At 42.8% G+C, this 13,777-nt stretch overlaps 1 pseudogene; it reads left to right on the top strand.

Moving 5' to 3' along the window:
- The first annotated feature begins 4,922 nt into the window (after positions 1-4,922).
- Positions 4,923-5,657, top strand: LOC117695178 (melanoma-associated antigen 10-like; annotated as a pseudogene).
- Positions 5,658-13,777: the final 8,120 nt, after the last annotated feature.

The raw sequence follows: 13,777 nt of genomic DNA, 5'->3' as shown, positions 1-13,777 counted from the left end.
CATACACCTGAAGATAGGTTATTACACACTTGAAGGACCATTCTAATCATAGCTTAGGGCTTGTCATGGGTACTAAGTACATAATCCTTGTGCTGTCCTAGGCCTGCCTTTCCCATCCTATTTCTGTCATACTTGGGTGGTCCACTTCAGACTACTCCTTCAGCAGCACCTATTCTATGACAGTCCCTAGGCTGGGAATCCCTGGGCTCCCGGCTCTGTCCCCAACACCTTCTGTGAACATCTCTGTCCGCGATGCTCTCGTACTTTCCTCTCATTGAGGAATTTCCCATCCAGTCTGATTCTACCCAGCCTGTTATTATAGATGTCACCTTTAGGGAACCTTAGAGAATCCTTCCCCAGGGGCTATTCCAGCACATCTGGGAGATCAGACATACCTGTAAGACCAGGCCTGCCACTGGTAGATGTGCTGAGAGTTGGTGGGTTGGCATTGGACTGGGATAATGAGAAAACCTGGGCTCCCCACAGCCCCATAACCTGTAAGGCACAGATGAGGAAATCCCCATGTTGGGAACCTCTGTGCTTTTCACCTGGGAAGAGGGTCTGATACTCTACCCATCAGGACTGCTGGTACATGTGTTAGACATGTCAAGGCCCTGGTGTAGTACTTCGTGTGAGGGGAGCCCCACTAAAAGGAAGGAGACTGTTAGTTCCACTAGAATTTTATCCACCCCCTTGCCCCTGGGGTGTTTGTACTGTCACTGTTCTCCAGGATAAATCAGAATATATGTAGTCCAGGAGGACACAGGATAGCTAACTGGACACAGTGAAACTTCAGAAATAAACATCATTAAATCCTCCAGCTTGTTGGTCACCTGCTGAAATCTGGGGCCCACGTCCTTCTGTTAACTTAGTGCTTTTACACATGCTGGCAAGGATGTGGAGCCTGGGCAACACTCTTCCATTGCTGGTGGGAGTGCAGACTTGTGCAACCACTCTGAAAATCAATTTTTCAGTTTCTTACAACAGCAAGAATAGATCTACCTCAAAACCCAGTTATACAACTCCAGGGCATAAATACACAAAAGATGCTCCACCATCCCACAAGGACACTTGTTCAACTTTGCTCATAGCAGCAGTCTTATGAGTAATACCTAGAAACAGAAAACAACCCTGATGTTCCTCACCTGAAGAATGGCTAAAGTAAATGTGGTACATCTACACAATGGAATATACTATTCAGCTATTAAAAGCCAAGGTATAATGAATTCTGCAGGCAAGTGGATGGAACTAGAAAATATCACCCTGAGTGTGGTAACTCAGATCCAACAGGACATGCATGGCATGTACTCACTTATAAGTGGGTATTAGCCATAAAATATAGAATACCCATGCTACACTTCAAAGAACCAAAGAATCCAAATAACAAGGATTGTACAAAGCATGACGGTGGAATTTTCCTCACAAGAGGAAATGAAACAGTTATTAGGCATGGATGGAAGGAGGAAATTGGGTGGTAGTAGACACAGGACTGGGAGAGGGTTGTGGCAGGATCAGATTAAGGACAGCATGGGGAAAAGTGTTGAAATTGGTCTTGTGAGCACAATTGCAAGACATGCCAAAGACCTGGCATGGAGGGAGGCCCCTGGAGTCTTTAGGGGTGACTCATAGTGAGACTCCTATCACTGGCCCATATAGATCCTGAAGTGGCCACTTCCTGTTGTCAGGAAGAATTCACAGTGGAAGCATAAGGACAGCAACCCACCCACAAAAACTTTGACTCAAAGTATGTCCTTCCTACAAGTTCTGCAGGGCCAAAGAAGGAGCAGAGACTGAGAGAATGGCCCACCAATGACTACCACAAACTAACCTGCCTTGTAGACCAACAACCACTAGAAGTAGTGGGGAAAGGGGAAAGAATATGGGGGAAGTGAACCTGTTTAGAAAGGCTCTATGGAGCAACTTCTGTCTGTGTTGTCTGGAAATCAGATGTGCAGTTCACAGGTCAGCAGGCAGCAGGCGGCAGCAGCTCAATCCACTCACAAACACTTAATGGATACACGAGCAGTCCACTTAGGTAGAGTCCTGATTCCAAACATGAATCAGCAGTGGTGGCACAACCTAGCAAGACAGACATCCCTGAGCCTCAGCACCAGGCAGCAGGAGGGACAAGGAAGCAGGGCAGGAAGTTCTAGTCTGTGCCTCTCTCAGAGAAGCAAAGTTCAGGGAAGACCCTGAACTACAAGTATTGCACAGCTAGCTGTATAAGCAAGCCAAGTTCAGTCTCTGTCATTGTCCTTTGAGTCCTATTTATACTGTCCTTGTGTCTCATGTGCTCCACGGGCCTTGCCTCAGCAAATGCATCTGTCTCAGCTGACATCACTCTGCCAAGCAGCCCAAGTTCTTGGAAACTTCAAAAAACTGCAACACACCACCAGGTTTTTGGTGCGTTTCTCTCTGTGGAGTCCTGACGAATGCAGCTCAGCTATGCAGTGTAAGGCAGACCAATACATGTGTGTTGTTTGTAAAGAATCCTTCATCACTGTGTCCTTTCATGGGCTTGCTTTAGCAGAGCATCCTTTCTCCTGTGTCTACTTCACCTAAAAGTTCTTTCACGAGTTTCCCTTAGTCTTTTACCAGTGTCCACTTCAGGGAAATATTCCTTCATGAGTTTGCCCCAGGATACCACCATCCAATCGACTTTACAAAGAACCCTTAAGTTTCACTTCATTGGGGGTATATTTTCTGCATCTGGTGAGCTTACCAGCTTCCTGGGTAGACCTGTACCATCCAGGGACTGACTTGTGCAAGCCAGAGCAGGTAAGAGCTTCCTTCCCTCATGGCCACCACAGGAAGATGCTGAGGTTTCCTGGGGGCTTCTGTGAGACCTTGAAACCATAAACATGTGCTCTGAAGAAGCATATGGATGACTTTCTTTTGTGTATGTGTCCAGATTTCCCTTTTCTCATAAGAACATAGTCATATTGGGTTAACAACCAATTCTAATGATCTCATCTTAACTACAAATCCCTGTTGTCAAATGAGGTTGCTTTCACAAGTGGTGTAACTTGGAATTAATGTTTCAATTAATTTTTGGAAGGAATATTTTCAACTAGCTCTATTACCTAAGTTTATACAAAGTAGGTTGTTAATATTGAATATAAGCCTTCTGTCCGAGACTAACATGAGTGATGCTGACTCAGTATGCATACAATCCATACAATCCATATGTACATTAATTGAGGGTGTCAAAGACCAGTTCTCACCAGTAGGATAAACTGAGGTAGGCAGCCTTTGGGGGTCAGTGCCTAGAGCAGCTGACAGGTTTAGATCCAGTTGCCTACAGGGGCTGCTGTCCATGGCAGCCAGCAGTTAGAGAGGTTACCCAGAAGACTTTTCTCTAAGGGAATAAAGCTTAAGTCATTAGGGTTGGCATTCCCTATGGCCAGCAGAAAAACAATGAACTAACTCTTTTAACTCTTTGGGGCAGGCGACAAAGAGAAGGAAAGAGAGAAAATTCACACACACACACACACACACACACACACACACACACGAGGGCAAAACAAAAAGCAGAGTCCAAATAACTTCATACACACAAATGTATACATACATACAAACATACATGCATGCATATATACGTGCATACAGACCTATGGACAGACATCTACACATTTGCACATAAAATGATTAGAGCAAAGGTCCAGCAAACAGGCTCCAGGAATCTCATACAAATACACACACAGTTGATGGATGGGGCAAGCTCCAACACACACCCAGAGCTTTACATATATACATACATACACATGGCTGGTGGGTGGAAGGAACGGTGTTATAACCCCCACTCACACAAACCTTACACCTATACATACCAGAAACAATGTTCCAAACCCCACACTTTATTTTTTTCTTCCATAGCTAATATATCCCAGCATAATGTTTCAAGCACTTTAGAATTACAATGTGATTACATTTTAGTTTTCTTCTAGCAAATAATTATGTATAAACAGTACGTTCCCTAATACCTTTACAAAAAATAACATTATGTAGTACAGGTAAAAGAAGAAAACGAAAAACAAAATACAAAAGCAAAACAAAAACTAAACTTTTCCCAGGAACCCACACACATTTGTAACTAAGCAGCTTGTAATAGATGAACAAAGTGTGAGCAAGCAAGGGAGTTTTCTCAGCCAGCTTCTCCTACTGGCAGGCAGCAATTTGTGGTCACGAAGAAAGGAGTAATTATTTTATTATTTACCTTTAAAAGTAATCTTATAAGTATCTTAATAAACTCACAAGCCTAAACTCTTGTATAAAAATCAGTCATATCTACCTTAACTCCTCAGAATGCATATCTACTCATCAGCAATTCTTATTAAATCATATCAGGAAGCTGAGGTAAAAATGGGTAGAAGAAATCAGTCATCACCAGTCCAGCCTCAGTGAGAGTCACGCCAGCCAGTGCTGCCATTGTTCTTCTTCCCTGACCATAAAATGTCTCTAGCTTAAGTAATAAGAGTGTCTTTCTGAACTTCAGATTGTTCCCCAGGATTTTCTACATCAGAGCCAGTAGTAAAAACATCCCAGCCTAGCGTCACTAACAATTTTATTTTTCCAAATGCTTCCTAAGGGTGGTGGTCACTGCTGACAATCTACTTCTCTAAGTTCTTTCCTAGTGTGGTGATTGAATGATTATTCTGCTCTAGCAGCAAAGCCTAAAAGAGATCAAGCTTTAGCACTCTGAGTGCCAGAGATACTGTCCATTGAGGGACTTGAATCTCCATTAAAGTTCCCATGGTGTTCTTAGGTTAAGAGGGATGTGAAGTCAGTAAGCACAGCAGAACTCCATGACAGCAGGAAGTCCTCTAGACACTCAGTCCTGGGGCAGTGCCACACCAAGGCCCTGTGGCTTGCATTCCAATTAGTTTTAAAGCCCTTTGTCATTCCTCATGCATGGCCCTAGGTAGCCTTCTCCCCTTTCCTCTGCCATGACTCCACTATGGAGAAACCATTTGGTGAGGCCTCTGGCAACCAGGTACAATAACTGACAGACCCTTCCTTTTCCCAGTCTTAAGCACTAAATACAAATATATTTTATTTTGTGCATTTCCTGCTCATTAAGTATGAGGACCCTGCTCACCAAGCCAGAAATGCTGGATAGGATCCCAGGAGCTTACGAGTTCTACAATGTGATATTTACTAAGGCCTCTGATTGCATGTGGCTATTGTTTGCCATTAAAGTTATGGTAGTGTACCCCCTTGTCCACTCGTATGGTCCTGTCCCTACACTGGGGATTACCTATGATGGGATGTTACATGGTGTTCCAGGTATACCCAAGACAGACCTTGTAATCTAGATCTTCTTATTCATCATCTTCTTGCACGACAACTGTGTCAGTGAGGAGGAGTTGTGGCCTTTATTGAATAACATAGGGCTGTATGCTGGGAGTGAACATTTCATGTATGGGGAGCCCAGGAAACTCATCACTGAGCATTTTGTACAGGAAGGGTACCTGGAATACAGACTGGTGCCGGGCAGCCTCCCTCCTAGCCGTGACTTCCTGTGGGGCCCAAGGGCCCGTGCCGAAAACACCAAGATGAAAGTCTGGATGTTTTTTGCCAGCATAGTTAGGCAGCATCCCAGATCCAATCCCTTCAGGTATGCAGAGGCTTTGGTAGAAGAGCTACTGAGGTCCTAGGTCAGGAGCACCTTGCAAATGGTACCTCTGCTCTGACTGGCACCCCATTCTAGTGTACTGGCAGTGCACATCCAACATCAGGTCAGGCAGAGTCATTGGTCTAAGTACAGTACTTAGAGCTCATTTAAGAGTTGATGGGAGGAGAATTGAATCATTACATTCTTTCTATTCTGAGTGGGTGACTTGGGGTTTCTTTTTATTACAAAATGTTCCTGCTTTTACTACAAGGTTCATTAACGAGATTTTTAAGTTGTAGATTATATTAGTATTATATATATATATATATATATATATATATATATGTGTGTGTGTGTGTGTGTGTGTGTGTGTGTTTATTATGCTAAAAGAGTCTACTATCGCATAAAAACAAAGATGCTTTCCATTCCATTCTATAGGCAGTGACCATCGCATTTGAATTGGTATTCCCTCAGCAATAAAATTTTAGTTCATTTATCTCCAGAGAAATTTGGCCAACTGTAAGGAGGCATTGGGTTTGGGGAGTTAGTGTGAGATTGAACAGTTATTTGAGTGGAAAAACCACTGAGAGGTATGGAGGGGGGAAGATGGAATGGAGCACCTAGTCCTTAACTCATTCTAGGAGTTTCTCTGCAGAATAGAGTAACTTGCACCCAGTATTTTAAGCGTGTCCAAGAAAAGAGAGATTAATTTTATTCCTGAAATTTTTTTCTGTATTCTGCTGGGCTACATATTTTTGATATGTCCTAGAGGAGTGATAACAACAGCATCTGTGCTAGTTTGAGTAAGGATGGCCCCCATAGCCTCATATAGTAGAATTCTTAGTCACTAGGGAGAAGACCTTTTTTTTAATATGATTAGAAGACTTAGGAAAATGTGGCTTTGTTGGAGTAAGTATGTCACTAGGGGTGAACTTTAAGTTTTCAAAAGCCTATGCCAGACCCTGTGCCTGCCTGCCTGACTGTCTGCCCCCACCCTATCTTCTCTCTGCCTTGCCTGTTTCTCTCTTTGTCTCTCTACCCATGGTTCAGAATATAGCTTTCCACCACTTCATCATCATGCCTGCCATGCCTACTGCCATGCTGCCTGCTAATATGATAATGAACTGACTCTCTGAAACTGTTGGCATAAGACACTACCCCAGGGTGGAAGGGGCTGCCAGCCATCTACCTTTCCCTACTGTCCCTCTCACTCAAGGCACTGTAGCAGAATTTTTACATGCAAGATATGTGTTCTAGCAAGCCAAATGGACAGACTATCATACCCATTTCCCAGGTGAAGAGGCCTAAAGTTCCTAGTATTGGGAATTTCCCAGATCCCTGACTAATAAGTGACAAGGCTTGGCGGATACCAGGTACCTGTCTAGACCTATGGTCCAGGCTGACCAAGGTGTTCATAATGATATTAAAATGAAGAATCTGTCAGAAGTGATTTGGCTTTGAGGTCAGAACTCTCATGAGAATTTATGTACCTTATAAAAGTGACACCAGAAACCTTAGTTACTCTTGGAGTTATGAAAGAAATAGATATGTTTTTCTTTGGCTTTTAATCCATTCTTCAATTAAGCTCTGTTTGATGACATTTTCATTTTAGAAATCAGAAGAGGGCCAAGTGTGGTAGAATAAGCCTTTAGTTCCAGCACTAGGAGGCAAAGGCAGGTTTAATCCTACAGTCTAGAGGCAGAGGCAAAGAGATCTCTCTCTGAGTTTGAAACTAGTTATATGTGTGTGTATACATGTGTGTGTATGTATGTATGTATGTATGTATGTATGTATTGTGTGTTTATATATAATGAGTTACAGATCAGCCAAGTCTTTATAGTGGAGATCCCATCTCAAAAGAAAAAATAAAAAACAAACAAACCAAAAGAAGTCACAACCATAATTTCAACATTCGCTTAGAAAAATCTTCAGTGTAATACCATATTTGCCATTCACTAAGTCAATCTTCCACAAAAACATAGGGTACAAATCATCAAGTTCTTGTCCATCTATAACAAAATAGCCCATTTCCCAAAAGCAGGTCTCTACTTCCATATAAGACTTTACCAAAATGGCTTTCTGATGTGTTTTATAAAAAAGAAAACGAAGCCAGGGCTTTGTTTGTTGAAGGTGCTGTATGGTGTGGGGAATGGGGTACCTCTGTAGGCCTATGCCGAGGCATCCCTTCCCTGAAGGACCAGCCACAGGATGGGTATAGTATAGAACGGAGTTTATTTAGGGCATGGGGAAGGGAGTTGAGGGGGTAGTAGAGACAGAGAAAGGAGAGAGAGAGAGAGAGAGAGAGAGAGAGAGAGAGAGAGAGAGACAGAGACAGAGACAGAGACAGAGACAGAGACAGAGAGAGAAAGAAGAGGAGTAGAGGCCAGCAATGAGCACTTGGAGAGACAGGGGGAGAGGAATAGGGGGAGAAGGTACAGAGGGGGAAGAGGGTAAGAGAGCACGAGAGAGAGGGGAGAAGTCAAACAGCCCCTTTTTATAGTGAGTCAAGCATACTTGACTGTTGCCAGGTAACTGTGGGACAGGGCCTAGAAGAAATGCTAACATTTTCAACATTCCATTCATGATATAATGTTTATTCTCAAAGATGATAAAATTTCAATAGATTCCTCCTTTCCCTTTGAAACCAGAATAATTTAAATTTTTATCAATTACTATAAGATAATAATCTTTTTCTAGCATATACCTCATAACTGTTCTAGTTTCTTCTCATCATCTAGTTCCAAAGCCAATCTCACTGTGTGTGTGTGTGTGTGTCTATATCAGCACCACACTCCTGGTACCAAAATCTGTCTTATATTTCTATAACAAAACACCACACACTGAGTTAGGTCAAAAGCATCCCCACCCCCAATGGCATTGCTGCCAACAGTGTTCTAAGATGCCACCTTGGACTTAACCCAAGCAGGAATATGACTGGGTAAACAGAAAGGTTGTTTGTGAGTAACATAAAACTAAACTTACCATTTCTCAGGATCTCTGGTGAGTTTCTATTTACCAGGAAAGCCAGTACTTCTATCCACCACTTAGGACATCTAGTTCCCAGTTAATCCGAAAATACAAAACAGATCCAAGATCCTGTGCTAACCCCGAAGCTGTTCTGGTTCTCACCCTCAAGGCTTTTCCTACTAGCCACTGCCTGAGGCAGCCCAGAAATTTGCTGCCCAAATAAACTTTTTCTTCTATCCATGGGGCAGTATAATTAGGTGGTTCAACTCTGCTCACTTATACATTGAATATTTAAAATACCAGAAACTTACATTTTGTCTTCCAATTCTGGGCGTTAGAGTTCCTTGTCAATGACTAATCGTATGCGTGTCTGATGAGGGCTCTTTTCATGGCTTACAGTGATTATCTGGTTACTATTAAGTAGTCCAATGACCTTTTTCAGTAGATATGCATAACAAACTCTCTAGTGATACTTCTTATAAAACACACTACTATAATAGGATCAAGACCTTACATTTATAATCGAATTTAACCTTAATTACTTCTATAGAGGCTCCACTCCCAAGCATAGCCCTATTAGCATTTAAGGCTTTAAATAAATGAACCTTGTAGGTGCATAACTTTTGCTCCATAGAAACAGTTTCTTAACCAGGATAAAAAGCATAATCAATTAATGAGTAATTATGAATATATTCATTACATCAAAATGTAATGTGTCTGTCCTTTTAAAACCATGTTTAACAAAGAGGACAGACAAGATAAAAAACAGGAGAAAATATTCTGGTGCATTGGCTCCAGTCTATGCTGATAAACATCTGTGGCTACACTTGTGGCTATTCATTACAATTATGGTATTACAGAAGACACAGAAGTCACTAGAACAGAATAGTAATTATGAGTAGCTCATGCATAGCAAAGTCTAATAAAATAACTATATACAAATATATAAAACACATGTATACAAATACAGACACATAAATTGTATGTATATATTACAAAGATGTTTACATTGCACAAATGCAAATCACTAGACTATGAAATGTTGGATAATTTTAAAATGAAAGTAAGACTTGCCAAAAGTCCCCCCCAGCTTCTCAAAAACTACCATGAATGCTGCAAATCAGTTTTTCTTTTCACCCTGAAAGGGTCTCCCATCCTGACTACTTCCCTCACACATGTGCCACCTCAGTAGACTCTGCAGTTCTACAGAGAACAGACAGGGATTCATGGAGGAAATAAACCAAGGGGAAGATGCTGAGAGAGAGCTGAGGTTTTCCAGGTAAGTTAATTCTGTCCTTGCTGCCAGCACTAGGGGAACCTCAGACATGGTTGTGGACATGACAACCACTGAGTTCAGCCCAATTAATCACAGTGAAATGAAAGCCTATTCTGTGGTCTCTGGAGCAGGTCTGTAGAGCAGAGATGTACCAGGCCCTGAAAAAGATAGCTGAGGCTGACTGAGGTGGAACTACCCCCAAATAGAGAGAATCTAAATAATCTATTAATGTTGTCAGACCTATACCAAATATGGGCAAACTTGCTGGCAGAGTACTTTCTTCATTTACCTCGGGAGGCTCTGGATCTTAAAGCCTTTGTGGTGAGAATTATGGCAAAGACATAAACAAGACCCATGCCCTTCTAAGGTGCTGATGGCAAACCAAAGTATCATTCCACTGTAGCTTGTTCTAGTGACCCAGGATGAAAGGAGCGCCCCCAAAATCCCTTTTCGCCCGCAAATAAGGACAGGGAGGCGGTAATCGGGTGTACTGCCACGAGGACCTTTTATTACTCCACACGATAAAGCGGAAAGACGGAAGAAACCGGAAGAGGCTCGTTTAAATACACCCTAGAGTGACGTATTCACTTCTGAATGGCTGTTCGCTCACCACCCAATATTACGCCTCGGGATAGGCCAATGACTTGGCGCTCTTTCTGCCTAGCAGCTGCGCAGAATAATTGTTTACTGCTGGGGAAACATGAGGCCAGTGCCATCTTGGAAAATGCACGTATGTAGCCACTGAAACAGTGGCTCACTACATCTCTCCCTGTTTAAATTATTAATATAAAACAGCCTTTCGCCCATTAAACGCAGCACCAACTCAGTGAGGGAAAGCAGAGGCCTGATCCCCTGTGCAAAATGAGATATTGTAATGGGTTTAATTCCCATACCCAATCTCGATGCCTTTTGACGGGGAAAGGAAGTCTCTACCCTGGGGTGCCACCAGGGGAGGTTTTTGGCATCAAACCTTTGTGCAATCAGGCATACTTTCGGGAAATCTATCCATACTCGTGGAACATTCCCTGTCGAGTACCCACTCGCAAACACCTCTAACTGCTCAGGTACCGGTTATTCAGGCAAGGGCTGACTGGACTTAGACCTCTCATCTACCCAGTGCAATGGGACGAACCCCTGGAGTGCATAGACTGAGGGTCGCAGTCATTGGCTACTTTCCAGCCTAGATAGTCAAATTTCAGGGAGGGATGCTTGCTCCAAGGCTGCGAGTGCTTAGGCTTTAAGCTACCTTGTCACGTTTTTGTTGGGCTTTGAGCTTACAAACCAACCATCTATGAATACTAATTCACATCATAGGGCTGTATCAAGCAGGCCTATTCCCGCTCTTTAGAAAGAAAGAAAGAAAAGGCAGAAGAAATTTAAGAAGTAAAATCTCCACGGGCAGCAGGTTCCATTCACTGGAAATCCGGATCTGCAATTGCTGCTGTACCTGGTCCAACTTCCCATTTCACTTTCCTTTTAAATAAGCAGAAAGATCATGGCTTTAAATAAATGTATCATTCACAAATCTCAGAGGTGAAATACCTGGATGTGGGGTCACTGAGACACAGCTCATTTGAACCACATCCGAGAGCTGTTTCACATGGGCTTGGAGCGAATTAACTCTCTGATTGACCAACACATCCACTTTCTGTGGGAGGGTCAAAGCCTCAGAGGTTTTTTCTGAAATTTGATTAACAACAGTAGCTGCTGTAACTTGATTAACCATGTCTGAGTCAGCTGTCACAGCTGCAATTGTAGGGATGGTAATAGCAGCGATAAGGGCTGCAGTTATATCAAAATCTCCTTTCTTGTCAGGATAAAATCAAGGTCTCAGACGTCTGAACGGGGATAGGGATCAGAGTGGTAAACTGGCTATTAGGCCTGCTTATAGAAAAGCAGACCAGCACTGGAATATAAAGCGAGTTACATTGGTACAAGTTAGCAGCAGCAACGACTTTTAAGAAGGCAAGGGCATAGGTTTTTGAGAAGCAGATAGGTTAACCATCTAAATTCACTGTATATACTAGGAACCTGATTTAGGAGAGTCCAAATGGGAGCTGAGAGCGTCTGCAGATGAATCCTTGGGGGGGGGGGGGGTCTTTTTCAGGAACCACGAGTCGCCGCGTCAGTCCGTCAGTCGCTCTGGCAGCCAAAATGGATTGTCTTCCCCCTGTGGAAACACACAGACCGCTCCCCGGGATCTTATTAAAATAGGATCCGGGCCTTTCCATAGACCAGTCAAAACATCTTTCCATTTTACCATTTCTTTTGGCCTAGTTGGTTCCAGGCAATGGCGATCAGCCGCTGTGTTTCCCTGACTGTCCAAATTCAGAAAGTTGAGGGTAAAAAGTGCCAGAGAAATGGTAGCTCGTGGCACCGTGGGCAGAGCTTCTTCAACTTCTCCTTTTTGTTTTATCAAATAAGTTTTAAGGGTGTGGTGAGCACGCTCAATGATGCCCTGTCCCTGGGGGTTATAAGGAAGACCCGTCAGGTGTGTCACTTCCATATGGCGACAAAATTGTTGAAATTTTTGAGAAGTGTAGGCTGGCCCATTGTCAGTTTTAAGGATTTTAGGCTTTCCCCAAGAGCTCCAAGCTTCGAGGCAATGTTGAATAACATGGGCCGCCTTTTCTCCGGTCAAAGGAGAGGCGAATATAACTCCAGAACAGGTATCAATAGAGACATGCAAATATTGTAATTTACCAAAGGATGGGATGTGGGTAACATCCATTTGCCAGATTTGTAAGGGCCTGATTCCCCGAGGGTTAACTCCTGTATGGGGAACAGGTAGGAATTGACAGCAGTTTTGGCATTGAGTCACAATATCTCTGGCCTCCCTTCTAGAGATGTTAAATCGACATCGTAATGTCTCAGCTGTCACATGAAACCTTTTGTGAAAAGCTTTAGCCAAATCTAACTTTGGCGAAAGGGCAATTGCAATTAACCTTGTGGCTCGATCTGCCAGGTCATTACCACGGGACATAGGTCCTGGTAAGCCTGAGTGAGCCCTAATATGAGTTATAAAGACAGGGGATCTACGCTTAGCCAGGGTAAGCTGAATCTTTTGAAAAACTTTTACAAGTCTGCTAGATGTCTTAATTAACCCGGCAACTTCTAATGCTTTTACTGCATTAACCACATAGAAGGAATCTGAAACAATATTTAAGGGACCTGGAAAGATTTCCAGAACCTCTGACACCACTAAACATTCCACAATTTGAGGTGAGGTTTCATGATATTGTTTGGATGTAACCTTATCATTAACCACATAGGCACCCACTCCTGTTTTTGACCCATCCGTATAAACTACCATTCCATCTGGGAGTGGCTCCTGAGACACAATATGTGGAAATATGATGGCTTGAGTTAAGGCAAATTGTAAGATGGGATGCTTAGGATAATGATTATCTATTTGACCATTGAAGGAAGTAACCAGCACTGCTCACACATTAGAGGTTGCCGTTAATATTTGGACTTGATGGGCAGTATAAGGCACTATCAAAACCTTAGGCTCTCTTCCAAAATGAGTAATGGCCGCTTTTAGCCCATGAAGGGCAAGTTGAGCAACTGCATCTGGATACCTTTCAATGATCTTTGCGGGAGACGCATTAGGATGAACCCATAACAAGGGCCCCTCCTGCCATAATACAGCAGTTGGTAAGTGTCTAGTTTTAAAAACACATAAGTCAAAGGTTTTGGTTTCATCTATGCGTTTCAACTGGGCATCTTGCAAAGCGTTTTCTACTACTTGCAGAGCACGGCTCGCAGCTGGTGTTAAGGCCTCGGTGAGGAAATATGAGCATCCCCTTCTAAAATATCAAATAAAGGTTTCAGCTCGGCCGAGGGAATTTTTAAAAACGGTCTTAACCAATTTATATCACCTAATAATTTCTGAAAATCATTTAAAGTATGTAAATGGT

The sequence above is a fragment of the Arvicanthis niloticus genome, chromosome X (assembly GCF_011762505.2).
Source record: "Arvicanthis niloticus isolate mArvNil1 chromosome X, mArvNil1.pat.X, whole genome shotgun sequence".
NCBI lineage: Eukaryota > Metazoa > Chordata > Mammalia > Rodentia > Muridae > Arvicanthis > Arvicanthis niloticus.
Note: the sequence above shows the minus strand (reverse complement) of the source record. Positions and strands in the feature narration are given on the sequence as shown.